The sequence below is a fragment of the Apteryx mantelli genome, chromosome 4 (assembly GCF_036417845.1).
Source record: "Apteryx mantelli isolate bAptMan1 chromosome 4, bAptMan1.hap1, whole genome shotgun sequence".
Taxonomy (NCBI): domain Eukaryota; kingdom Metazoa; phylum Chordata; class Aves; order Apterygiformes; family Apterygidae; genus Apteryx; species Apteryx mantelli.
In genome coordinates this window covers 14,044,312-14,069,959 of record NC_089981.1, presented here as the reverse complement: position 1 = coordinate 14,069,959, position 25,648 = coordinate 14,044,312, and positions in this window count along the sequence as shown.

Genomic DNA, 25,648 nt, shown 5'->3' with positions numbered 1-25,648 from the left:
AGTCCTATCTCACCAGAAATTTCATCACTGGAAATCCAGTGAATAAAGCCTCTTTGCAAGAATTTGCATGTTTTAACAGAGGTCAGTGAATTACCAAGTCAGTCAAAAAAATCCTTCATTTACGAATTGGGAAACTGAGGGAGGACGTCACCTATTTAATGCCGATGGAAGTCAGCGAATTTAACCCTGACTTAGTCACTCTAGGCTCTTCTGAGGAAAAAAAATGAATGTCTCTGGAGGCAGATGCATCTGATCTACCTCAGAACTGATTTTAGGATGCGATTAGGTCTGAAATAGACGTCTAGCTTTTAAACAAAACAACCTAGGGCGGACAACTCTCAACTGTCATGATGGGCTCCATCTTTCTTAACCTGAGCAGCTGCAGTCAAAGGTGAACCTATGAAATGAAACAAACGAAGCAAATAGACATGCTGATTTATATCAGCATATCATCTCAACCAAGGCCCAAGTCAAATTCATCGTTTCTCTCAACTCTACTGTGTATTTGTAGCTTATGCCTCACGGATGTCAGGAAAGACATTGTCTCAGCTACTGTCCTTTGCTTTGTTTTGCTGAAATTTCTGGAAATGTGGAATGGCCTGATAGCAACATAGTTAATGTCTCCATCTCCTCTGCACAGAATGCCAGCGATCTCCACAGTGAAAACAGAAATCCTACAGTTAATGAGAATAAATACTGGTAAAGAAATGCCTTGGTGAAAATAGCCCCCTAACTTAAATGTCCTTTTACTGTCGCCTGGAGTCTTGGGCAGCTTAATGAGGGTTAACAGTAGTCACTACAGGAAACAAGAGTATTGGGTAAGAAGGTAAACAAAGTCTTACAGTCTTTGGGAAAGGAAGAGGAACAAGAGATGACAGAAGCCAGAGATCAGGCCAATAGCATCTGGCCTGCTAACCTAGTATGAACCAGCCTGCCACTTTCTGTACCCAGTGGCACACATGGCAGCAACTTGGCTAGCATCGTATTCATGTCCTTTTGTTTCCCTAGCCAAATGGACTACCAGAGGTGACTTAATGCACAAGTCCAAATGAAGAATTGCTGCTACCTCCTGCTGCAAAATAATTCCCCGTAGGGATGTGCTTAGTGCCAGCAAAGGAGAAAGGTCTTTTCTCCATTTTCATTCCACTTACCTCGGCACCTGGCTCTGGACACCACTATGGCAGCAGGTCATGCTTGGGGAGCTGTGATTTGGACAAGGAGGGACTGTGCATGGTGAGATGAACGAGGTTTTGCAGCTGGATAGTGAATACTGGCAAGGGGTTTGTTGATAGAGCCATGGTGAATGTGTGTTGTGAATTTGATGATGGGCAGGATGGGGACAAGGCACGGTGTGGAGGGAAGTTGTGAAACTTGAAATGGATGTTACATGGCCAGGGGCTGTCTTCATGGAGTTTGTGAAATCAGAAGTGCCTGAGGTGTGGTGAGGGACTGTGCTGAAAGATTGTATGAAGTGGCAGGTAATACTGTGGGTGCTAAGCTGTGTTGAAAGACCTTGTGACATCAGAAGCGGGCATCGTGTTTTGAAGGGTAACACTAGGAGAGGTTGCAGAATTGTGGCTGCTGAGGTGTCATAAGGCTGGCTACCGAGTTCAAGGAGACCCTACAGTAGAACAGGTTCTGTGAAGTAGTAGGGGACAATGTATGGTGACAACTTGTGTTGGGAGAGGTTTTGAGGTCAGAAGAGGACACTCGGTAGTGATGAGTGTGCTAAGGGAGGTTCTGCAGTGACAGTGGACCCTTGGGGAATGAGAAGCTGTGTTGAGGGAGGTTGTGAAATCAGCAGCAGGCATTAGGGGAGAGGACTGACAATTTCTCAATCTGTGTGACCCTGAGCAGCAGTAGAGCATCTTCTGCAAGGTCTGTGAAACTAGAGCTATCCTGTTATTTGATGCAGGCTTTCATTAATTAGTTTTGTTAAGGAAGTAGACTCAGGTTTTGAATATGCTTTGGAGACAAGAGACCAATCTTACCAAAGCCTTATAACAGATACACGAGAACTGTGAGTGACTTTTTCAGCTTGCTTTTGCACTGTCTATGGAAGTCATAGGATGGTTACTTCACTTGCATTATATGGAATGCAAAGTTTTTGATGATTCGGCATACCTCCACAGGGCGTCCATTACAACCAGTATGACAGTACATGACAGTACATATCAATGGCCCAGGCTGATGCTATTTAACATTATGAAATCTGTTTGAAATGCCTTAGATAGAAAGCTAATCACCTGACATTCCCTGAATGCCCAATGGAGAGAGAGGCACCTCCAGAGGATATAAACCACCATCGTAGACCCTCTCAATCACTGACAGTAAGAGACAAGCATTCTCAGAGGTGCCATCTGCCACATGTTTGCAATATATTTCTTGTGGTCCGTAAGAAGTCAGTGATAGGAGGACTGCAAGGAATAGGGATCATGTGCAGAATTTTCTGCCCTGAACTAACATTAAGATAGCCAGCCCAGCCTACCATGGAGCATGCCCTCAGCAAGTGAGCTATGTTTGTCCTCTGACTTGCTCAGTATCTCTCTGGGAAGATGCCAGGACACAGAGCACTCTAGAAGGTCAGTGGTCATGGCTAAGAAGAATGTGTTCCTCGGGGGCCACCAGCACCCTGTAAAAAAAACACATTTCTGCTTTCCTGGGAATGGTTGAAAGGAGACAGGCAGCCAAGGATGTTAGTGCTGAGTGTGTTCCTCAACATAGTCCCTGTACCAGTGGCATGAGGTGCCTGCAAGGGACACCTGCTGCCCTGAGGGCAGCAAACCTGTCTCCACTCATCACAAGAGCTCCTAGACACCAGCGTTTGAAATAGTCTTTATTTTCTCATTGATTGCAACATAAGGCACTCATGGTACTGTTGGTATTTCTGCAATGTGGTTGAGGCCTGGAAGAAGGAATCTATATGCGCATACGTGTGTTTCAGAGCAGTCCAATTTTCACCACATGCAGAAGGGTCAGAGAAAGACTCTAAAAAGATTTGACTTGCTTCCCTTTCCCAAGCCTCTGCCCTCAGTAGTTATCCCCACACTTCCTTTCCCACAGCTACCTCCTTCTCAACTCCAGGAGCTCCTACTGCAGTCAACCCTCTTCTCTCCCTCACCTCAGCCTACCTCAAACATCAAACAAAAGTAGCAGCCTTCCCCTCATGACCCTCCCCAGCATCAGCTGCCATATTACCTGTCTTGCACCTTTCATGGAAATGTTGCTTCCTGCCACAGGAAAGAAGGGGAGGCAGCTAGGAAGAGAAGGCTATGCCCTGTTTGGAGAAAGGGAGTAAGGTCAGTTAAGTAGGGGGCAGAAGGAGGGGCGAGCAACTTCAAACACCTACCTTTTTGACCATTTACGTCTTGCACCAACTCAGAGCCAGGTGATGTCTCATATCCCACAATTTAGAATCGTGAACAAAGGACGCAGGAGATACAACAGTGCAAGCAGGCTTTGGTAGGCCTTGTTAGTGAGTCTTAAGAGACATTCTAGAAACACCACTTTATGCCTACTTCTCCCCGCTTTAGAAGCTTAACCCTCAAAAGCAGTTACCCATCCCTACCATGGCCAGAAAAAGAAAGCACTTCAAAGTAAATGCCCAGAGGCAAGAAGCTGTAGATAAAGGACTTTGTCATCTCTCTTAGATCAAATTAACCAGAGTTTAAGATCAGACTAAGTCAGGTCACAGACTAAGTCACAATATCTCAAAATAGGTCTAATTTGTCTAATCAAAGACAATTCCTGACTGTAGAGGCAGAGAGAGAAACCTTTGCTTCTTCACCACATGATACCCAAAGTCTGAGTGAGATTTGTCCCTCTGAAGCCAACACCTGCCCATTTTGAAGCTTGCACAATCACATTGTTAAAACTCTTTTCTTCCTCTTCATTTTGTAAGTAAGTGGCACACAACAAGCATACTTCTTGTCTGCAGTGTTTCTGTTGTATTACGGCGAATAAATCGCTGTGTTTACTATTTTTCTAAAGTCCCTTTCAGGTCAAGCTGCTAAAATACTTTAATTCTCTGGGGCCAGAGGTGAACAACGAGTCATCAAATGCTGTTAGAGCCCTGTGCAGTTTGGGGAGATTCCTCCTATCTGCAGGAGAAAGAAATAGGCACCTTTTTACACATGTTGTCAAAGGGAGGCCCAGAAGCATTCGGGGAGGCAGGCAAAGGCTGATAATGCCCAAAGAGGATTATTGATGCCTAGCACCCAGGCTGTGAAGGCCTCAATGTCTGATCTCCCTTTCCCACCCCACGCGCAGCAGACAAGCCCTTTCTCTTTTGGGGGTCTTGGCAGAATTTGGGGCGAGACATTGCACAGGAAGTGATTTTTGAAGGAAACATTGGAAGAAGGGACGTCCTCTTCTGGAATAATCCCATTCCAGCTGATTCTCATGTTCCAAGAAAGAAAAAACAAAACAGAATACAGTTACTCTGACAACTTCCCGCAATCTCTACTGACTGCTCATTTGTACATCTCCTTTATAACAGCATTTGGCCAGAGTACGAACGCACCAAGAGCTTTTCACAGATGCATGCAAAATCCCACAGCATCCCTGGGAATGGAATCCCTGGCAGGTAATTTTCTCCCCACCTACTGTAAAAGCAACCAGAGGAGTAGAGCAGAAATAGGAAACTGCCTCACAACATGAGAGAGCCCCATTCTCATCTGCCGCTGACTTCATCCCAGCCTCCTCAGTACAGTGAAAACACTCCTTCCTGACAACACCTGCTTCATTACACCACAGGAACTGAATCTGCAGGCTGAAACAACTTCCTTGTCTTTTTCACAGAAACTGTTTCCCAGAAGATCCATGGGATGAATCAGAAACCAAGAGAAAGACACTAGAGCTGATGCCAGGTCCCAGCTTCTCTGAGCAGTCAATTCTGATGCACTGGGGCAGGAAGGTAAGCATTTCTGGGATAGGTTCAGCACTTCCTTGCCATCATTAATGCTTTGGGATGTTCTCTGTCTCTGCTGTTCCATCTTCATGCCCTCTCTCACAGACATCCACACACACACACGATCACTGCGTAGAGTTACCCCCTCCTCATCTCCTGCTCCTCCCTCTCTATAAGCAGCAATGTTTTCTTCTGCTTCTTTTTTTTACTCTGTTGAACTGCCTCACCCTGTCTTCCTGCTTCAACCTCTCCAAATTTCTGCATGATTTTGCCTTCTCCTCAATATGTAGCACCTTGCTGTTACCTTCCCAGACATCAACCATGCATACTCCGTGAGCAATAGCTGTCCCAGGCCACAAGGCTGTAAGTATAAAAGCAGTGTATCAGTCACTAAATTCCCCTCTGTCTCTTGCAGAAACAGAGAGAAGAAGAAACTTTCTCCATTTTGGTTATTTCATAGTGACTGTTCAGTTCATAATGCTCTCCTTTCAAAGCAGTTCAAGCCTGGCTGAAGGGACTAATTACAGTGGGACTGTGCAAAAGGCAGAGCCGTCATATGCTCTCCTCAAGTTCATGGAGAGCTTCTGCCTCATCAGCTCTGCCTCTGGCATGGTGGGAAATGGCATGGTCCTGTGGTACCTCAGCTTCCGCATCCGGAGGAACCGCTTCACTGTCTACATCCTGAACCTGGCTGCCGCTGACTTTGGCTACCTGCTCTGCATTGCCATCGAAACAGTTCAGTGCCTGATGGAGTTCAATGTGGGAGTGCAGTTTGGGATATTCCTCTTCCTGGATCTTTTCACATACGGGACTGGCTTGTATCTCCTGACAGCCATCAGCATTGAGAGGTGCCTGTCTGTCTTCTGTCCCATCTGGCGCCGAAGCCATCGCCCAAAGCACTTGTCCGGCATCATCTCCGGCCTGCTCTGGAGCCTCTCGCTGCTGCTGAACATGGTGGGGTATGTTTCTTGCACTGTTCGCCCCTCTAGCAACTGCCACATACTCCTCATCACCCTTGGAGTCCTGGACTTCCTCTTCTGCACGCCCCTCATGCTGGTATTCAGCCTCACCCTCTTCCTCGAAGGCAAGTGCAGCTCCCAGCACCTCCAAACAGGCAGGCTCTTCACCCTGATTATGCTCACCATCCTCTTCTTCTGCTCATTCCGAAGGGGAAGGAAACACACAGCCACACCATAGAGTCCATACTTGTCAGTTCCCAGCACACTCTCCTCCCTAAGAGGGAGGCTAAGAGGTTTCTGAACCTCTTGAAGCCACAGAGGGCTGCACTGATGCTCCCATCGTCTGGGGCAAGTGCACTGCATTGGGTAGCGCTGCCCTGCCAGGGAGTGCTGGGCAAGCACCTAGGCAAGCAGCAGCCCCACTTGGAGCACTACCATTTGACACCAGTGCTAGCAGCAAGGAGAGAGAGCAAGAGGGAGGGCTTTTCAAGTGAAAGGGTAGAAGAGGTGGAGAAGCAGGAGCACCTGGGCAGCAGCCCTCTCTGAGGGGACACAGTGAGTCAAATGTAAAACCACATCAGCAAAGGTCGTGTCCCTTGAGGGATGCTCACAGTTTTACAGCTCGGGTGGTTGTTTCCTTCGTAAGCGCTTAGCTGCCTTGGAGTTTCTCCAAAGTCTGCGGTAAAGTGTGTGTGGCGCCTTCAGCTGTTTGCTCTCGGCTCTTCCTGCTGCATCGCACAGCACTGCACTGCACAAAGGGGAAGGGCAGGAGCGCTCTCTCCTCCTGATTTTCTTGCCTGCTCTTTGCTTGATTTCTGTTTGCATCAGGCAGAAGCAGGAAAAAAAGGACGACGCTCCCATGGCTGCTTGCTCTGCGATGGATGTCTGCCAACGGCCATCTGCCAGGGCAGCTTTTGGATCTGCGCTCAGAAGGGCAGGCTGTGACCAGCCTCTGGCAGCTCTCCGTTGCGAAGAAGGCCCATTACCGCTGCCGATCCAGGCAAGCAAGCCTGGCAAGGGAGTTACCATTGCCCCAAGCCGATTTCTTGCGTTACAATGCCAGACGCGAGCCTTTAAAGCAGTGCAATGAACACGCTGCTCGCACCTGTGGCGAAGGCGCTGAGCCTCGGCGGGGGCGAGCAGGAGAGCGCTGGGGAAGAGCAGCGCCCTGGGCTGGAGCGCCACGGCTGCGGGGCACGCTAGCACAGGCTGCGGCCGGGCGAGGCGGGCCGGGGCAGCGGCGGGGCAGAGCGCGGGCGCTGGGCGGCGAGGCGTCGGGGCGCGGGGCCGCTGCGTGGAGCCGAGAGCGCGACAGGCGCGGCGGGGGCGAGGGTGCGGGGGCAGCCGGCGCCGTGGGCGCTGCAGGCCCGGGCAGGCTCGCAGCCTCGGCGGGGCTCGGGGGCGCTTCCCGCCGCGAGGGCGGCTCCCGGCGCGGAGCGCGGCTGCCGGCGGCGCTGGGGGTCGCGGCGGGTGGCGGCGGGTGGGGGCCGGGCGGGCGCTGCGGGCGGGGGTGGGCGCCAGGGGAGCCGGGGGCTGGCGCGGCTCGGCTCGGCTCGGCGCGGCTCGGCTCGGCGCGGCTCGGCTCGGCCGCCCGGGCGGAGAGCTGTGCCGGGAGAGCCGTGCCCGGCGGCGGAGCGGCTGCCGGGGGCGCTGGCGGGCCGAGAAGGGGGGCCGGGGCCGAGGCGAGGGGCCGAGAGAGCGCGAGCGCCGCTTGCCGCCGAGCGGGCGGAGGAGAGCTGCTGGGGGGGGGGCGGCGGGCAGCAGGCAGCGCTGCGGGCTGAGACGTGCCCGGGCGCGGGGCGCCCCGAGCACAGCAAAGTGCCGCTGCCCGGGGAAGAGTTTTCCTCCCCGACGCTTGCTGCAGGTTTGTTTTCCTTCTCTGAGAACCCCTGGGGGCGCGAGCAGGTCCGGAGAAGAATGACCTCTGCGCTGCCTTGCAACGTTGCCTAATAGACAGCGGCATAGGCAGTAGCCCAGGCGACACCAGAAAAACCGCCTGTCACCGTTTGGGCAAAGATGGTCGAGTTTTCCGTTGCTTTCTTTTGAGAGAGGCACTGAGATTACTTGGAAGACGTCCAGATGTGTGTAGGTCAAAGGCACTGATGACCATTGGTCTTCTAAAAATTCCAGGCACGAGACTTTCAGGCAATGCACATGTGAAAGGAAGGCCAAACACATTGATCTCAACAGATCATGTATGTATACGCAATAGGTATGGAACACCAACAGCAACAAACAGCCAGTAAGAAAGCTTAAAAGGATTTGTATGAGCTTTATTGGTATAGCCTCGCTATATTTGGATATATATACAAACAGATGTCTTTCTATTATAACTACAGGCTCTCTTCACTGAATTGTGCACTGAGGACTAAACAGCAAATAATGAAAAAGAATGGCAGAGTAGAAGCACGTTTCCTGTTACTGAGCACAGGAGAAGTTTTCAATTTCTTCCTTCATTTCCTAAAAAAAGATAAAAAAAAGATAAAAAAGGAATAATAATTGCCAACTAAACACAGGCAAACTTGCTATAAGCTGGAATAGAAATGTAAAATCCTGTAGCTAGCTGCTTTGTATAAAATGAAAGTCTGTGTAGATGCCTTCCAGGTGGAAGTCAGCAACTCGTATGTAACACAGACTGCTAAGCAGGAAAGAGGAATAGCGAATAAGCAGGATACCCACTGTGCACAAGGAAGAAGTGCAGAACAGTGACAGGAAGTGCTGTGTAAGCAAAGTACCTCTATCAACTGCGTTTTGTCATCGTCTTGCCGATGGCGGTAAACACACTGGCTGAGCACCAGATGTAGTTTTTCGAGGTGGCGGATGTTGCAGTCCTTTGTTGCGTCGCCAACGACCTTCAACAGTTGCTGAAGAAAAAAGGGAGACAGTACAAGTTTGCGTTAGCACGAGATCATTTGAATAGGCTCTCGAGGTGTTCAGACACAAAAGAAAATGGTCCCACACAACTCGCATCCTCCTTCCTTGTATGGCTAAATAAAAAAGGAGTGAAACGTCCAAGAACAGACTAAATATCGCAGCAGATTTCCATGGAGGAAATGAGCTGCTGTGTCCGACTTGCGAGAAAAAGCAAGGCTCCAGTTTCAGCTAGCATTGTGCTGCTCCTCAGGCTATCACCTCCACGATCCTAACTGCAAGTGAACTTCTCTGAGAACAGCAGGAACTGCCATGGCCCGTTTTGTAGTAAAGGACAGCGGCTGCCACAGCAAAGGCCCTCTTGCCTTGGATGAGCTTCTGTGGCTGCAATGCAGGGCCCTGCGAAATGCATCTTTTGAAGAGAGGCCACAGAGCCTCTAGAAAGAGGGCTGCCAGCTGGCAGTGGGAGCCTCCTCAGGTGCTTCTGTCTCCCCGTTAGCTGAATGTTGCCCATGCCTGCAGCTCTGCTGGCAGAATGGATAGCTCAAGGGTCGTCAGCAGAGCGGGAAGCAAAGGTGGATCAGTGAGCTCCAACCTACCCTGAGAGAGATGCTGGTTTCCTTCTCAGCAGGGGGTGAGCATTTCCTCCTCTTCTCTGCTAGGCTCTCTGAGGGCGATGCGTTCCTCCTTCGCTTTTGTCTGCAGGCAGCTGCACAGAGATAGGAGAAAAAGCAAGCCAAAGCATTAGCTAAGCAGTTCTGTCTGCAAAATCTAGCACCGTCGTCTTACTTGGTGCGCAAGGGAAATGGTGAGAGGGACTGAAGTACCATTGTGCTGGCTCACTACATGCATGTGTTGAGGGAGAGAGGGCAGCAAGCGAAGGGGGTCCAACTGTTATTAGAATTAAAAAGCGCATGAACTGAATAGATTATATCATGCATAAAAGAACGCCCTTGACGATTTTGTGCACAGAGCAGACTGTAGACCGAAGGCATGAGCACAAAGCAGGGTCATAAGCTCAGGTGGCTTCGTCTCTCATCACAGGAAGTAAAAGAGGTGAGAAGCAGAAAAGTCTTTGGAGACAAGCTCTCCTTCCCCTGTGTTCCAAAAGCAGAGGTTGCCTAAGCCTCACAGACAGACGGCAATGACTTGGTGCGGGGGTGGCGGGCAGGAAGGCAAGAGGGAGAGGAAGAGAAAAAGGAAGCAAAAGCACAGGAAAAATCCTCACTGTTTCCTATTACCATAAGAACTTGTGCAGTGTTCAGCAACTGCTCTAAACAACATGTTACATTTGAGGAGTTAGCCGTTGTGGGGCCATCGAGGCCAGTGTTTTACAGTGTGAGCCAAGCTCTGTGGCTGGGCTTTATTTCATAAGCATGTTGAGTGACTGTCCTGGGGACTGACCTCACATGCTGCACCTAATTTGGAAATGGAATGCCTTTGGCATAAAGCCACCGGCATCACCAAAAGCAGGTATGCCATGACAAGAGGGAAGATATCAATGTCATTGGCACCTTATCCAAAAAAGAAAAAAAGAAAAAAAGAAAAAAGGAAGAAAGGACTTGCCAGTAGAGAGGGGTGTACTGGACTCTGCAGGCACCGCTGGCCATGTCTCGTCCCCTTGCTCCTCGAGCTGCCTCTCCTCCTCCTCTCTCAGCAGTCGAGGCTCAGGTGGTGATGCCACAGGCAGGAGGACTTCCCGTGCCTGACAAGCTTCAGTCAACCAGAAAAGGTTAGCCAAGTGATGATACTCAGACACAAGCAGAGTAAACCTTCGTGCCAGGAAATCTATTACCAAAGCAAATGCCGAATGGCTGCTAAGCTAGAGATAGCAACGCTGTGTTTGTAGAATAGGCTCACCTGCTTTCTTTTGTGGTGCAGCAGGCTTAGCAGCTTGCTGGACAAGCAAGTCCTCGAAAAACTTTCTCCCTTCCTCCTCGCTAGGTGACTGGACATTGAAAACTTCTCCATAAAGCTCAGAAAATAAAGCTCGTACCTGAGGTGGGAGGAGAAAAGACAGTGCAGCCGTAAGCCCCCCCCAAATCTGTGTTCTGCTCCACAAAGATGAATTCCTTTTCCAGTGAAGCTGAGGAATGCTTTGAATAAGGGAGAGACTAGAACAAGTTTGCTTCTTGGCCTTAAAGGTGAGATTGTAGTGGGTCAGCAGGGCAATTTAGGGCATCTTCTTTAAGGAACACCTCTAGGATTAAAGCTCTGTGAAGCGACCCGAGGTTCCAGTGCTCCAAGGGAGGACACTGAGCATCTCCTAGGTTGCCTGTTTTGGATTTACTTGCCTTGCTGCCCTTCAGGTTGAAGCCTTGTGGCAACTGCAGAGGGAAGAGATGCCAGCAGGGTGCCCTAGTAATGCTGGTGTTGAATGGCTTAGGAGAGCACAGTATTTGGGTGCTTAATGGAGTGATAAATTAACATGAGACTGAAAGAAGCCGGGAAGGCAGTGATAGAAATACCTCTGGCGGGAGATCTGCATGGCAAACATCCGACGTAGCGACCAACAGCACTGGAGCATATGCTGGAATGCCCTCTAGTAATGTTGTGAGCGTAGCTCTCAAGGTGAGTCCAGCAGCCTCCCACCAGGCATGGATATGTGGAATAGAAAGGATGCTCGGTGCTGTCCTCTGGGCTTTTCGGATCAACTAGTCAAAAGGAAGTTTGGAGAAGGCTGTTGAAGCGGGTAGCAGAGGCTGCTGCTGAACAACAATGGATCAATCAAAATTGCCTGCAAAACGGGAGTGCACCAAGACAAAGTGTCCAAACAAGCCACCAAGAATAAGGTAACATTGCTGCTTGGACCCAGTTCCTTCAGCCTCTCCACAGCGAGAGGCAGGCCTGAATCTCTGCCTGATTTCCAAACTGCTTAGATGTCAGGTAACTTGCCCAGAGCCTCACCCCCGGTGTGAGTGGTAGTGTGCTTGAAAAAACAGGCCCAGCCCTTCAGCAGGGTCCACATCAGCGTGGGGCCACTGCTACACCGCTCGAATCCAGCAAGCGTGTTCTTGCCTCTTCCCTGCGGTGTGATGAGAGAAGAGAAACCCTTTTCTTCCCCCCTCCCAAGCCTGGGTTGCATTTCAGTGTTATAAAGAGGGAGGCTAGAGAAAGGGCATGATGTGCAGTCAGGCTGAGGCAGAGGCGCCTCCTGGGAGCTACAGAGGCTGAAGAGGCAAGGGAAACAACTCTGGAGAGCCCACTGTCATGAGCAGCAGCTCTTGCCATGCAGAGGGCTTTATCAAGAGCATCTTGGAGCTCCCTGAGCTGCTAGCAACATCCTTACTGTTTAGCCTGGAATGGAAAAGAGGCTCATGCACAACGTCCTTCTTCTCCATTGTTCAGCGTACAAGAAAAGTGTTCTTTCAGCGCGAAATAAACACCACAGGAAGCAGAGGAAAGCCAGGCCACCAGCATTAACCGCGGGAGGTCTGCCTGCTTCCCCTGAGTCTATTCATCCTGTGAGATTGCAGAGAGAAGAGGTACCTGTGCGCATCTTTCTTCGGGTGAGGTGCTGCTAGCAAAGAGAGCCGGCAGGTCCAGCAGGTGAACCGCAAACCTCTCCAGCGCGTGTATTAGTGCAGGCACCAAGTGGGAACTTTGCCCATACCCGGGCTCTCCAGCGATTAAGAACCTGGGCCTGTGACATGCTGGCTGGCAACAAGCATTGCTAGGAGCGCAACTGCAAAACAAGAAGTTTGCAAAGGAAGTGATCAGTCAAGACACAGATGTTCAAGGTGTCGTTCTTTGTCCAGCACACACTGGTCTGGATCTCTTCCCCCCGGCCGTGAGGCTCCTTTGTTCAGTATGTCTTGACTGAGCAGCCTTGAGGCCTCTGCCTTGGTCAAGTTTAGGTGCAGGGGGTCCACTGGAAATGGAGATGGTGGTCAGGAAGGAGCAGAAGAACCTTGTGGGAAATCAAATGCCGTGGGCTCTGAAAGGCCTTAGCTGTATCTAACAAAGTGCAAAACATTCCTGTGAGTCCATAGAACTGGAGGATATTTATTAGATTCCTTCATTCAGTTGGTTTCATCTTTCCTTGTGTGCTGTCTCCTAGATTGCAAATACAACTTTCTCGTGGTTTTTGCTCTGTTATCATGGAATACATCTGTGAATAGCACCTTTTTTTTCCTTTTTTTTGCCATCCCAGTACTGCAGGACCTTTTCTGGCTCAGGCCAAGGAACCTAGAGACTGGACCAAGTTCTGTGGGTCAGACGCCTTCCTGAGCAGCACAGTAAGAGACAGTGAGAAAAACTACTGATGCAGCTGGGACCCCATAAGCTAACTTCTCCACTGTGGGATTGAATTACTTTCACATTGCACTATCAAAATATGAATGTAAGCATAGTGGCTTAAAGATCGCAAATGAAGCCTTTTTTGCAGGGTTTTTATTATGCTCTTTTAGCTGGCCATTCCTCAATTATCTTGAGTCACTCCTGCATTCCCAATCTGGGAAGCTAGGTGACTCCACAAACCCACGTTGCATTTCTTTAGCTAAGAGGAGAGACAACATGTTTCTTTGGCCTTGAATCCTTGAAGAACAGCATGCATGAAATCAGCATGCCCTAATTGTCTGTGGATGTCTTTGGTGGAGGAAAAGGAGGCTGGCTCCTTCCGGATGATCGGCTGGAGCTACTTGCTTTCCTACAACTGTAGCACCTAGTTATATCTCTGTGCTTCCTGCTTGCAGTTTTTGATACCAAAGCACCCTGGACTAACTCTTCTGTCCTCCCTCATCTAACGCCCCTCCCACTTGCAACGGCCACGACAGCTTGGAAAGCCCCAGCAATCGGAAGAATTTCAATGAAAGGACACGGGCAGTTACCTGTTACAGTTAAGGAAGGTTTGCTTTTGCTGGCCAGGCCTTGGAGGAAACGGCTCATCTTCAGGACCAGAAGGTGACTCCTCATCACTGTCCATGCAGTCATTTTCTAAGAAATGAGTGGTACCATGAGAAGGCAAGAGAGGCTTGTTAACTTTCCCGAAGAGTCTGCAACCTTCTCTTGCGCTAAGACAGCTTCTAAATGTGAGCTGAAACCCGGGGCCTTGTATTTCTTCGTCTGAGGGGCATACGCTGAATGCCATTTTCCAAAGCCTTCAGTCTCTACAGAGCTCTCCTAAGTGTCTGGATTTGCGCAAGCTATGTTTTGCTAGCGGTGAAAGCTCCTTTTCTCCTTGCAAACGGGAAAGATGATGCTGACAGCCTTCGGAAACTGGATGCTCGAGTGGAGAACATAGAGTTCTGTACTGTGAAGTGGGAGGAGTTCCCGGCTCTGCCCTCTCTACCATTCAGTTTCACCTCATCCTGACTGAAAGGTTTGTTTCTGTTGCTTGCACAAACTAGCAGTGTTTGCTTTGGGAGAGTTTTACAGCGGTGAAGGCAGTGAAGCCCAACCTGGCTGTTGGTCCTGCTGGAGTGCAAGTGCTGCGTGGGGAAATACCCTCTGCCCGCCTTTTAGGAGTCTCTGTAGCGTGTTCTGAAGCAGTGGCTTGGAAAGGGGTGGCAGTGGTTGTCCAGGGGAAGCCACAGCCCTCTGTGAAGCTGGTGCAGTCTTCTGCATAGCCACAAGAAAATCTGTTGCTGTGATTTCAATGGCAGCAACATCGATGTGCAGCTTGTGACTGCTTGTGTAGATCTGCAGATAGTGTCGATGCAAAGCACAGAGGGCAGCTTCAGCGCAGAGGGCTTGAATATCGGCCCCGCAGTATCCTGAGCAACAAGAGCAGAATCCAAAGGGATGTCAGTCTCAGGCAGCAGAAAGCAGTCAAGGACAGGCTTTGCTGAGGGACACTCTCAAAGTCTTTGCATGTGGCCCAAAGGGGAAGAGTTTCATGGGCAATGGCAAAAGAGTTCCTGCACTGCAGAGCAGTGCCCTGATGGGGAGCTTGCATTACGGGAGGCCCAGCGCCCTACAGCCTGTGCTTCGGAAGTAGGCCTCTGAGCCAACCTTAGCTCCTGAGGAAGACGCCGCCCAGAGCCTTCCATGTTCTCAGAGGCAAGGGAAAGCAAGGAGACAGAAGCAGCTTGGGTACTGCCTGGCACAAGCTCAGACGCTGTCAGGAGCCAGGCGCAGGCAGGAACTCGGTGCGTTTTTTCATCTTACCGACGCATTTTTCAGCAAGTTCCTCAAGCAATGCGTCCAGGGGCTTAGGGCTCCAGTCTCTGGTGTGGATCTTGAAAATCTCTTTTCGAGCCTACAAACGAGGTGGTCACACTGTGGTTTGTCTTAAGCCTCTTTCTCAAAAGGAAAATAAGCAATGCGCAGTCCCCCTCCCCCCATCACATTCCTGTAATTGCTTGTCTTCCTCTGCTAAAATTAAGAAATGTTTACATTCTAGTAACACACTGCCTGCTTTTCAAAGCTCAGTACTTTTCAAGTAGATAGGAAGAGTAAGTACAGTAGTAGGAGCAAGAATTCTGACTCCAGCTGCTGTCCTTGAACAAGCAAATGTCAAGCTGTGCCTATGTTCATCGCTGCTCTTTGCCAGAGCTTCAGTGAAGTGTTTCCTGTTTTTGTCCAGTATAGTGTGGTGTGCATTTTTACTAGCCTTCAATCCAATAACCTTTTTCTCCTTTTCCCCACAAAATGCGAACTAAAGACAAAAGAATCTGGGGTAGCCAGAAAAAAAAAAAAAGAAGAAAGATAAAAAAAAAAGAGCCGGAGCTCCCTGCTAATACCGGTAACAATGTCAGCTCCCTAAATGCTTTTGGGTGGCTCTGAGGATTCCCAGCCCGGCCACGCTCAAGCCCAAGTTTTCCCCCGAGGCTTTCCCAAATGGAGAACTGAGAACAAGGCGGCAACCTCAGAAGGCAAGAGCCTAGGTAGACTCACTAACTAAGCAAAGAGCAAGCCCTTGGGCAAGGAAGAATGTCCGTGTGCTCCAGGCGGAGTGAAACTCCTGTTTGCAGCCTTCCTGCCAGTTCTGTGTGGGGAACCGGGAGGTGTGCAGCACGTATGCCACTTGTTTCCTTGCTCGCTCTCGGAGATGCTGTGGGGTAAGCCGGTTTTCTTGTCGAGCAAGGCTTTGTGCCAGTAGCAGGAAGGCTGCCGAAACAGCCTTACCTCTTTGTTTGGCAAGGTGAAAAGGAACTCCCTGTCAAAGCGTCCAGGCCTTCGTAAAGCAGGATCCAGGGAGTCTGGCCTGTTGGTGGCTCCAATGACCACGATCTCTCCTCTGCTGTCTAAGCCATCCATAAGCGCCAGGAGAATTGTGACAATAGAACTACCAAAAAAATGTTGTTTGGATTCCCTGGGTTAGTAGCTGTTGTTACCTTTGGCATGACTTTCTCCAAAGTCATGTCGCTCAGAAAGGAGAAGCTTTTCTGGATGAGCTGTTGTTAGCGAAAGGACTCATGGTAAGACAGAAAAAGCGAGGCAAGGTCTCAAGAGAGACCTTGTCCGGACACCAAGCTTAGTGACCTGATTTCAACTCCTGCCTTTAAACTGCTGTGAAGCTCTGTGTCATTGTACTCGAGGAGTTCAGAGTGTGGGGGTGGGTGTGTGTCCTATAAAGGGAAGCAGGTGGGTCTTCTTTTCCTAGAGATGAAGCAGATGACATGGAGATGGAAGCGAAAGGAAGTACCTGTGAATCTGGTCTTGGCGACTGGAGCGCACAGGAGCGAGACTGTCGATCTCATCAAAGAAAATAATCGAAGGCCGCATCTCATAGGCCTGGAAGGGAAGTACAGATGCAGGCATACTGACGTATGTGAAACAGAGCACCACGCAGCGAGCACATGCAGGATAAACATTATGGCTGCAAAGGCACTGGCACTGTGCTGGACCCAACATCTGCAAGATTTCCAGCTCCTCAGGCAAAGCAGCACAGCACGGGAAAAGGAAACCCTGATGTTCCCTTTTCAACAGGAGACACTGCCAAACTGCCCAAGAGGCCAAGTCCTCCTGGAAGACGTCCACCCCGGAAAAGTAGAGGTCCAACTCTGACCCAACCTACTGCGCATTTCCTCCTTACCTGCCGAAATAATGAGCACAGCTGTCGCTCGGATTCTCCCACCCTTTGACGGAGGCAGTCGGCACCTTTTCTCATGAAGAACGCTATTCTCTTGTCTCCTTGCCTACATTCATTTGCGAGCGCTCGAGCCACCAGTGTCTTTCCAGTGCCTGGTGGGCCATAGAACAGACGGCCTCTGCAACATGAAAAAAAGAGATGTACGTAGCTACAACAAAAACATGGAAAAGTGCCCATGACAGCCCCCGTTGTGAAAGCAAAGCGGCCTTCCCTCCTAACCAGAACACTTCCCGTCTTAGACAGATTTGCGAGCAAAGCCTGTCTTTCTCCCTGCCACAGTTGGAGTCTCTTGGACTGTGCCTGCCAGAATTTGTTGGAAGCACTGGGGAGGAAGCCTTCAGCTGGGAGGCCAAAAAAGGTTTTCTGTGTTTCCACACCCTACTTAAAACATCAGCCAGAAAAGGGAATTCCTGTGACCAAAGCAGCAAAGCATCTGAAGATTTGCACACTTGAGATATTGCCCCTCAAAAAAAAAAAGGGGAAAAAAAAATACTTTTCATGTTGAAAAGCATATTGCAGCAGTTAGCTCTGTAGTTCGAATGCACTGCCCGTTACTTGGGGGGTCGGATTTGGAATCTCTGAAAGAATTCTGGGTAAAGCAGTGGGAACAGCACCATCTCCTTTAAGGCTGAAATGTGGTGAGAGAGACCACCCACACCATCAAAGCATACCTAAAGAGACATGCAACAGAAGACATGTCAGAGGTCAGAGAAAGCTGCCACCTGGAAAAAAAAGGCTTCCTCCAAATTTATCCTATGCCAGCACAAAGGAAAGGCTCAGGACGATCCTGAAGTTCCCTGAGAGGAAAGTGTAAAGCCCGGGAGCTGTCGGCAGCACAGTAGGGAAGGTTTTCCTGACCCCTGGAAAAGTCCCCACTGACACAATGAGTTACCACTGCTTACCGAACTCTGGATTTGCACTGGATCAGCTTCCGGCAGGGTGCTTCCGGTTTCCCTTCCATCCACGTGCTTTGCCTTGAATTCGTCTTTCCCAGAGCTTTGGGGAAGACACCAGATGTGAATGGAGGAGAAAGGGAAAGGGGCTTTCTAATGAACATGCAGTTAGCGGGATTGCTGTGGTTTTCATGTTGGCAAGTGAGTGCAGAAGCGCTTATACACTGGCATAAACTTCCCAAACCATGAAATATTCCCTAGACTTGACTGGCGTTCACTATGCAAGCGTGAAGAAAGGCAGGTGGACATTTTTATGCTGCACGATGAAATCGTCTAATGACAATTTGTGGAAGGGGATTCTGGCTTCAAGTGCAGAACAGAAGAATTGCAGATCCCCAATCTCAGCCAGGACAATCCGCAATCATCTCATCGCTGACCCCCAAATCCTGCCTTTTTAAAAGCTGTGGGCTAATGAAAGTTATCTTCTCTCCCAAAGGAAAAGCCTTGCTTCCTCTAGACCCTCCAGCTGTGCCAGCTACAATGCTGTGATTTTCCCATCACGGCCATCAATCAAAAAATCTTTTCAAGCATGACTGAGTGATGGGAGTGGCAGCACTATGGATCCCTGAGAACTATCACTATCCGTACACCAACCTGTTTGTTCTTCTGCAGCATGGGCTTTGCGACGGAGCAGCCCTTTGCCTGTCAGGAGAAGATGGCCCTGAAGAAATGAAAAGCGGCAGTGAGCATGCACACTGGCCAAGAACTGCAGTGTGCGCAGGATACAGGCATCTCGATCCCAAAGGGAGAGTTTTACCTGCAAAATGAAGGCAAGGAATTTAAATGAAAGGTGTGGGGGGGGGGGTTGGGTGGGAGGTATATGTCTTTTCATTTAGCAACCTCTAGCCCACTATCCACAAGAAATCAGCTCTTCCAAGAAACTGTGCATGGAACCTACTTTCCAGTGGATCCTGGAAGTACGTGATGGTCTTCCTGGGTCGAAGGTTATACTCCTTGCAGGGATCTTTGCCATCTTCCCCTTCTTGGCCTTCACCTTCTTGTGTTGCCCCTATGATTATAGAACCTAGCGAGAACTTCTTATTTGTCTGTGCGCGTATAGCTTTTCATTCAACAACGTGTATGCCACTTCTGCACAAGAAATTAGCCCTTCAGAGAGGCTCTGCATATAGCCTACCTTCCAGTGGGGCTTGAGTGTCTTCAGCAGTTTGCCTAAGGTTAGATGGCTTTGGAGTATCTTTGCCGTCATCCTCTTCCTGCTCTTCATCGTCCTCTGAGGACCCTGTCATTACAGTACCAAGTCATCATTTCTTGTTTGTCTCTGCATATGCACATTTTCATTCAAGAACTTATAGCTCCCACCCTTAAGCCCAAGGAATCAGCCCTTCTGACAAACTGCGCGCGTAACCCACATTCCAAAGGCTCTTGATACTGGACAACAGTATTCCTGCGCCAAAGGTTATACTCCTTGTGAGCATCTTGGCCATCTTCCCCTTCTTGGTGTCCACCGGCCTTTGATGGCCCTACAATTACAGAACCTAGACATAGTTTCTGATTGCGCTGTGCGTAGCTACATTTTCGTTTAACATCTTCTATCCCCCTTCTACACGAGAGATTAGCCCTTCCGAGAAGCTGTGCCTATAACCTACTTTCCAGTGGAGCTTGATAGCATACAACAGGCTTCCTTTCTCTCACGCTATAGCGTGCCTATAGGGAGCAAAGATGCAGGTTCTTTTAGACTGTGGTACACATTGGAGGAAGTTCTTCTCAGCTGAGCGAAAAGTGCACTGGCATCACTGTGCTGTGTGAAATCCATTACTTACCGAAAAGGAGTAAGGTAAAGTCATTTTGACTTCTGCAAGGACTCGCTCAGTCTGCCTGAGGTCCATTCTTCCTCAGAACCTGAACTCAAAGAGCATATGAACCACAAATGAACTTTTGTAAGCATGGAAGTGAAGCTCTTTACTTTTGCAGAAGTTTCTCAGGCAAAGAAAATTGCTGAAGAGGACAAGGTAAATCTCCTGCGAGTGAAGCAAGCGTTTGGTTCACAAGAGAATACGTAAATTACTGAGCCCACAGACATGAGGGGCAGAAGTTGGAAGGTCTGGTTGGAAAGATGATCCAAAACCGAAGACAGCAGCAACAGGGAAATACACAGGAGCCGTCTGCAAATTCTTCAGACATGAAGCACCTTTACAGGTCCTCCTCTCATGCACCTTCCCAGTGCTCAAAGACTCCAGTAGCCATGACTGTCCACCTCCAAAACACTCCTGTCAAACCAGGTTGGCTCCACAATGCCAAGGACCACAGGTGTGACAGCGGCAAAGGAGGAAAGAGTTATTGGAGCGAGGACCAAAGGTCCTATGACCGCAGCTGACAAGGGACTAGTAAAACGGGGGTGGACGCACTGCCAGGGAGCAAAGATTCTAAACGTGCAAGTTCTGCAGCCCTGACAGCGCCATATTATGGAGGGCTCCCGCAGGCAGCAATTCCCAGCAGCACCGAGGACTTCCCTAGGGGCACAGAGGGAATTCCCAGCCTACCGAGTTAGTCCAAAGAGCTCTTGTGGCCAGGAAGAAACGCTCCTCTCCAACGACCTGCTGGGAAGGTCACCAAACAGCATCTCGCACTGTCCCACCACCTCCCCTCGCCTTCTCCTGCTCGCTGCACAGCAGCTGCTCCAGAGCAGAGCAGGGCAGGGCAGAGTCGTGGCGAGAGCAGCCCCAAGCACCTGAGCTCAGCTCAGGCTCCCAGGGCCCTATGGGGAGGGCGCAGCTGTTGCTGCGATGCACTGCGTGATGCCCCAGGCCATGTCACAGAGGGGCTGCAGGGTCCCGTTGACCCCCCAGGTGCTGCCAAGGTGGGCCCTGCAAGGGCAAGGGGAGCTGCCTGGGGCACTTTAGGGAGCTGCCCCCACCTCACTGCCCACTCCCCAAGGACAACAGGGGGCACGGGGAGCCACAGGAGGGGTCCCCCAGGCTGGGGCTCACCTCAGGCATGCCACTCCCGCAATGTCCCCAGATCAGGGTTGCGGGGCTACAACTGCTGGCCAGGATAGGCTCTGCTCAGGAAGGAAGGCCTAAATGAGCAAGTGGATGAATAAAGAGGAAGACTGTGACTGCACTCTCTCAGCCTCTGGGGAGGAAGGGCCAACTCCTAGCTGTTGCTTCCCTAGGCCACAGGCATGGAGATGGCATGGCCTAGTGAAGGAGCAGAGGGGTTTGCTCTCTCACCCTGAAAACTGTATTAAGGCAAATCCACCATGAATGCCTCCAAACGGTGTCAAAGCCTGGGAAAATCAAGAAAAATAAAAGCGCTTATCGGAAAGGTCATTTATTTCCCTCGGCACTAAATTCTCTCTGCGTTAGAGATGATGTCTGTGAATCCTGGTCTTGGGGTGAGTTCTAATTGGGGGAGTTTTGAAGATGTGATCCTGACAGGGCAAAACCAAAAGAAGGGTGGCGCCAGGTGGAGATTATCACTGGAGCCCCAAAAGCCCATTTCCCTTCTAAAGTCACTCGTTTTGCAGAAGAAAAATGTGATGCTCAGATGGAGCCTGCAACACTCGCAGTGCCATCCCACCGCTTGGGTTCCCAGTGGAGGAGACTGAGAGCAGCTTCCCATCTACAGCGTGACAACGCAGTATCACACACCCGAACGAGGCACGGGAATAATGCCTGCACGTAGTACATTCTGGTGACCCTCTCTGGTTACTTCTCAGTCTGCCCTGAGGGAGGTCAAGGAGCGGCCGGCCCTCTGGCCTCTTCGGAAGGAAACGATGCCTGAGGTCTTTCCTTTCTCACCTGCCTGGTAAGCACTGCAGGCTGAGAGACCCCTTGCAGAAGCAGAACAGATAGCTGAGATGGCTGCATGGAAAGCAGAGTGGCTTTACACCGAGTGCCCGAAAGGCATCCCCTGCACATTATTTTCCGCCCTGCAAATCTGAGGGAGCCTCAAAGGAAGCAATGGAGTGAGCGAGACAGTGGGAGCAGAGCTGAGTTCCTACTGACCCCCTCCCGCCCCAACTGTACAGCTGCAGAGGTCTGTGGAAGGGGCACGGTGCCTTCGGCAGCAGCACTGACTGCAGAAGAGAGAAGCTGTAGAGGCGAAGTGAGTGTGAGTGGGGGAAAGGGAGGGGATGCGAGCGTGCCGGGAGGTGAATGGAGGGGACGGGAGCACAGAGGGAAAGGAATGGAGGGGCTGAGGGTGCGCGTGGCGAGCAATGGAGGGGATCAGAGGAAGCCTTGGGGGAAATGGAAGGGAGGAGAGTGCTGAGGGTGGGGAAAGCAGGGGGCTCAGGTGCTCACGGAGGGAAACAGAAGGAACCTGAGGATGCAGGGAGAGGACTGGAGGAGACTTTAGCAGGTGTGAGGGGACCAGAGCATTAGCGCATGCATGGAGAAGGGATCTAAGGTCGCACAAAGGAGCCTGGAGTGTGCCAAGAAGGCGATCGAGGAGGTTGCAAGGCACACGACTGCACGCCCCCGGAAAGCAGACAGCGACGCATTGGCTGCATAGAGCCCATGGCTTTAAGCTGGCAGGAAGGCAGCGCCCTCAGGGTGCCAGCACCTCGGCTCTGCCACACCAGGGCTGGGCCGGCGGCAGCCACACTCCCAGCATGCCTTGGGGCATCCCCACGGCCTGCTGGGAGGAGGGCTGCTATGGGGCACCATGGCTCAGCCCGGGGAGATGCGGCCCCTGCCCCCGTGGAGCCCCGGGGGCCAGCTCTTTCCCCCTGCCCCCCACCCCCAGCCCAGACCTCCTGCTCCATGGCCCCAGCTGCCACTCACTGCCCCAAGGCCCCAGCTCTGTCCCGGTGCCCCACAGAGCCCAGCACAGAGACCTCCTGCCCCATGGCCCCAGCTCGAACCTCCACAGCAGGTGCCCACAGGGGCAGTGACTGTGGCAGATTTCGAGCACCGTGCACTGTGGCCTCCGTTCCCGAGGCTCTGCCAGGGGCATTGCCAGCACGGCCCCCAAGAAAGCAGCCTCCACGTCAGCCCCTGCTGTTCCTCTCTGCAGAGGCACTGGCTGGGGCACCGGGAGCTACAGATGCTCTGCGGTGCGAAGTAGGTGCCTGGGCAGGAAGAAGCTGGCGGAGGAGGAATTGTGCCCCAAAAGCAGGAATTCCCTCATCCTCCTCTGGCCCTCTGGCATGTGTGTTGACACTTGCTGGTGAGTCGTGGGGACATGTCACGTGGCAGAGTTGGACGCCAGGGCACAGTGCTCAGGCTTCATGCTTGTCAGGAATGGCAGGCTCCAGGCTGGGGGTGGGAAGTGGAAGGAGAGGCACCCCTCGGTTTTCAGGCATGCCCACATTGCCTACTGCATTGCCACTGTGGCCTCTGTGAAAAGCCCGTGCAGGGAGTGTGCAGCGTGACATGAGCAAGGCCAGGTTTGCAGGGGGGAGTGGGGCTGAGAGGCGAGCATGTAGACAGCTGGGACCAGATGGCGCCAGTGTGCAGGGGTGCACTTCTGCGTCCTTCAGCCCCCGGTCAAAGTGATGACTTGTGGTCTCCAAAACCAGCAGACTGGCTTTCACCTGGCAGCCTTTACACCCATTTGAGCACCAGCCAGCACTGTTCCTCTTAGCAGTTCATTGCTCCTGAATAGCAGGCAAGGAGTGTTGTGGGCAAAGGGGGCCACCCATATGAAATCTGGAGAGCCGCAGTGTTCACAGCAGAGCTTGTCCATTCATGGGTATCCCCAGAGCTCTGCAGATGCAGGAGCCAAAGGGAGTCCTGGGAGGATGCCTTTTGGCTTAACGAAGCTTTGTGTCAGGCAGCCCCTGCCTCGTTTGATCCTAGCTTTGGATCTCAAAGCAAGTAGAAAGCTCAGAAGGAGAGGAAAAGTCTTTTTATGCATGCCATGCTGCTGTTCTATTTAGGCCTCTTCTTTGCACTGTGCATGCTACTGCATTGTGTAACCCTGCAGACTGGTGCTTCCACCAAGGGTCGTTAGCCTTATACCGGAGGAGCCGTCACTATGGGGTTTATGTAGGCATCAGAGGGGCAAGTGTTTGTCTGGAGAAGGGCTTTGTTCAGCCCTCTCATGCCACAGCAGGACTATGTTCCTGGAGTAATGCGATCAAAGCAATCTGATTTTGACTAATAGTGGGATTAATGAGCTTTGTCAGGTCTTGAGCTGTCCAACTAAGGATGCTCGTTATGAGCCCAGGCCAATTACAGACTTAGCTGCTGCCTTTAGACATGGGGCTGAGAATGATCCTTTTTTCTTTCATGGCCATTTGTGTTTCAGACATAGAGACAAGATGCTCTGAGGTAGTTCTGTTGCAAGGGAATAATCCCTCCCTGCAGCTCACATTGCAGGTGAGCTCCATCCTCCCTGCTAGGCTCCCTCAGAATGTTCTTTGTTCTAAAATTAAATGAAAGATTGTGTTTCTAAGTAATGGCAGCAAAATTGCCAAGACCCCAGCAGAGCAGAATCCTGGAAAATTTCAGTGGGGCATAAATGGAGGTGGTCACTGAAGGAGTGGGGCAGGGAAGGAAGAACAGCCCCCCTCCCCAAACTGGCAATTGTGTCCTTGGTTTTTTTCTGTATCCTTAGCAGCGGGTAGTGAATTCCAGCTCTTCAGGGCTGTCCCTGCACAACTCTGTGGCCTCCTTTTGGGTTTGGCAACAAAATTCAACTGCCGAGAAGCCTGTCAGCCAACCCTTCAAGTCTGCCAGTGCAACTCTTATCCTAAACCCTACCCGACAAGCACGCCATAGTTCCATTAAGGATCCCAAATCCTATTTTCCACTGCCATGTTCCCTACGAGATCAAAGATCAAGAATACCTTGAGCCCACCTCCGCCATATGTGTCAACTCACAGACCCAAGTGAGGGCTGCTACCTACAGACTTGGAAATGGAGAGTTCAGTCCCCTGTCCTGCAAAGACCTTTGGCATCCCAGACGGTTTTCACACAATGTCAGACCATGCAGAGACTGTATTACAAAGTCTATGATATACATTCCGAAATATCTAATAATTTCTTTATTGAAATTAAATGATTCAAAATGATCAAAGTGAAGCATTTTGATTTTTCTCAATTGAAATTTAGCATAATTGACCCAGAAGACATTTCAGTGTTTCAACATTGCTCTCTCATGCAAAAGGAAGATTAGAGAAGTAGGAATTCACCATTGAAGAGAAACACTATTTGCCCAAAGATGGGAGATCTTTGGAGAGCAGCCTCCACCAGGAATGTCAATGACTCCCCCACTGCTTCTGACCTTCCTTCTCTTTCTGCAGGTGTGGGAGTGAGGGCAAATTTAAAATAGCATTTAAAATACCAGCAGGAAATGAGTGGAAATGGAAAATGTCCCACGTCCCTGTAAGATGAGTTTGCAAGAGAGAGATGATGAATTATCTTCTTGAATGGCCTGTCTCCTTTTCTTACTACAAAGGCACCTTAGACAACTAGATTAGATTCAGTCACCTAACTTTTAAATAGATTAACTGCAGGGAGATGAATCCCATCTGCTGTATAGACATGAGGCATGTGCTCAAGATCCATGATGGGTCTGGATCTACTGCACAGCTCTGTCCAGGAGATGCATTTCACATTCTCTGAAATATCACACTGAGCTGCACCCTGTGCTGTTCTGACTGTCTTTATGTGCACAGTAAACTATGCACATCGTGAAATCTGGGATGCATGGAGCCTAATCAACATGACATGGAGAAAGCATGTGTGAAATTGCATGTGCATGTGTAAAAAAGCAAAAACAAAACTCCTGCCCTGGAAATCCACCAGCCTTACCCTCCCAGCCTGCAGTTCTGCGCCATGCCATCACACCATATTTCCATACCACAGCAATGCAGGAGGCCAGGCTCCATGATTACTCTTTCAAATGCTCATGGGTGTGAAACACTTGGGGAAAACATACAGGAAGACTTCCTTGCTGAGCTTTAGCTGTATGCAAGTGACCTATTTAAAGCTAATCAGGCTTCCTCTGT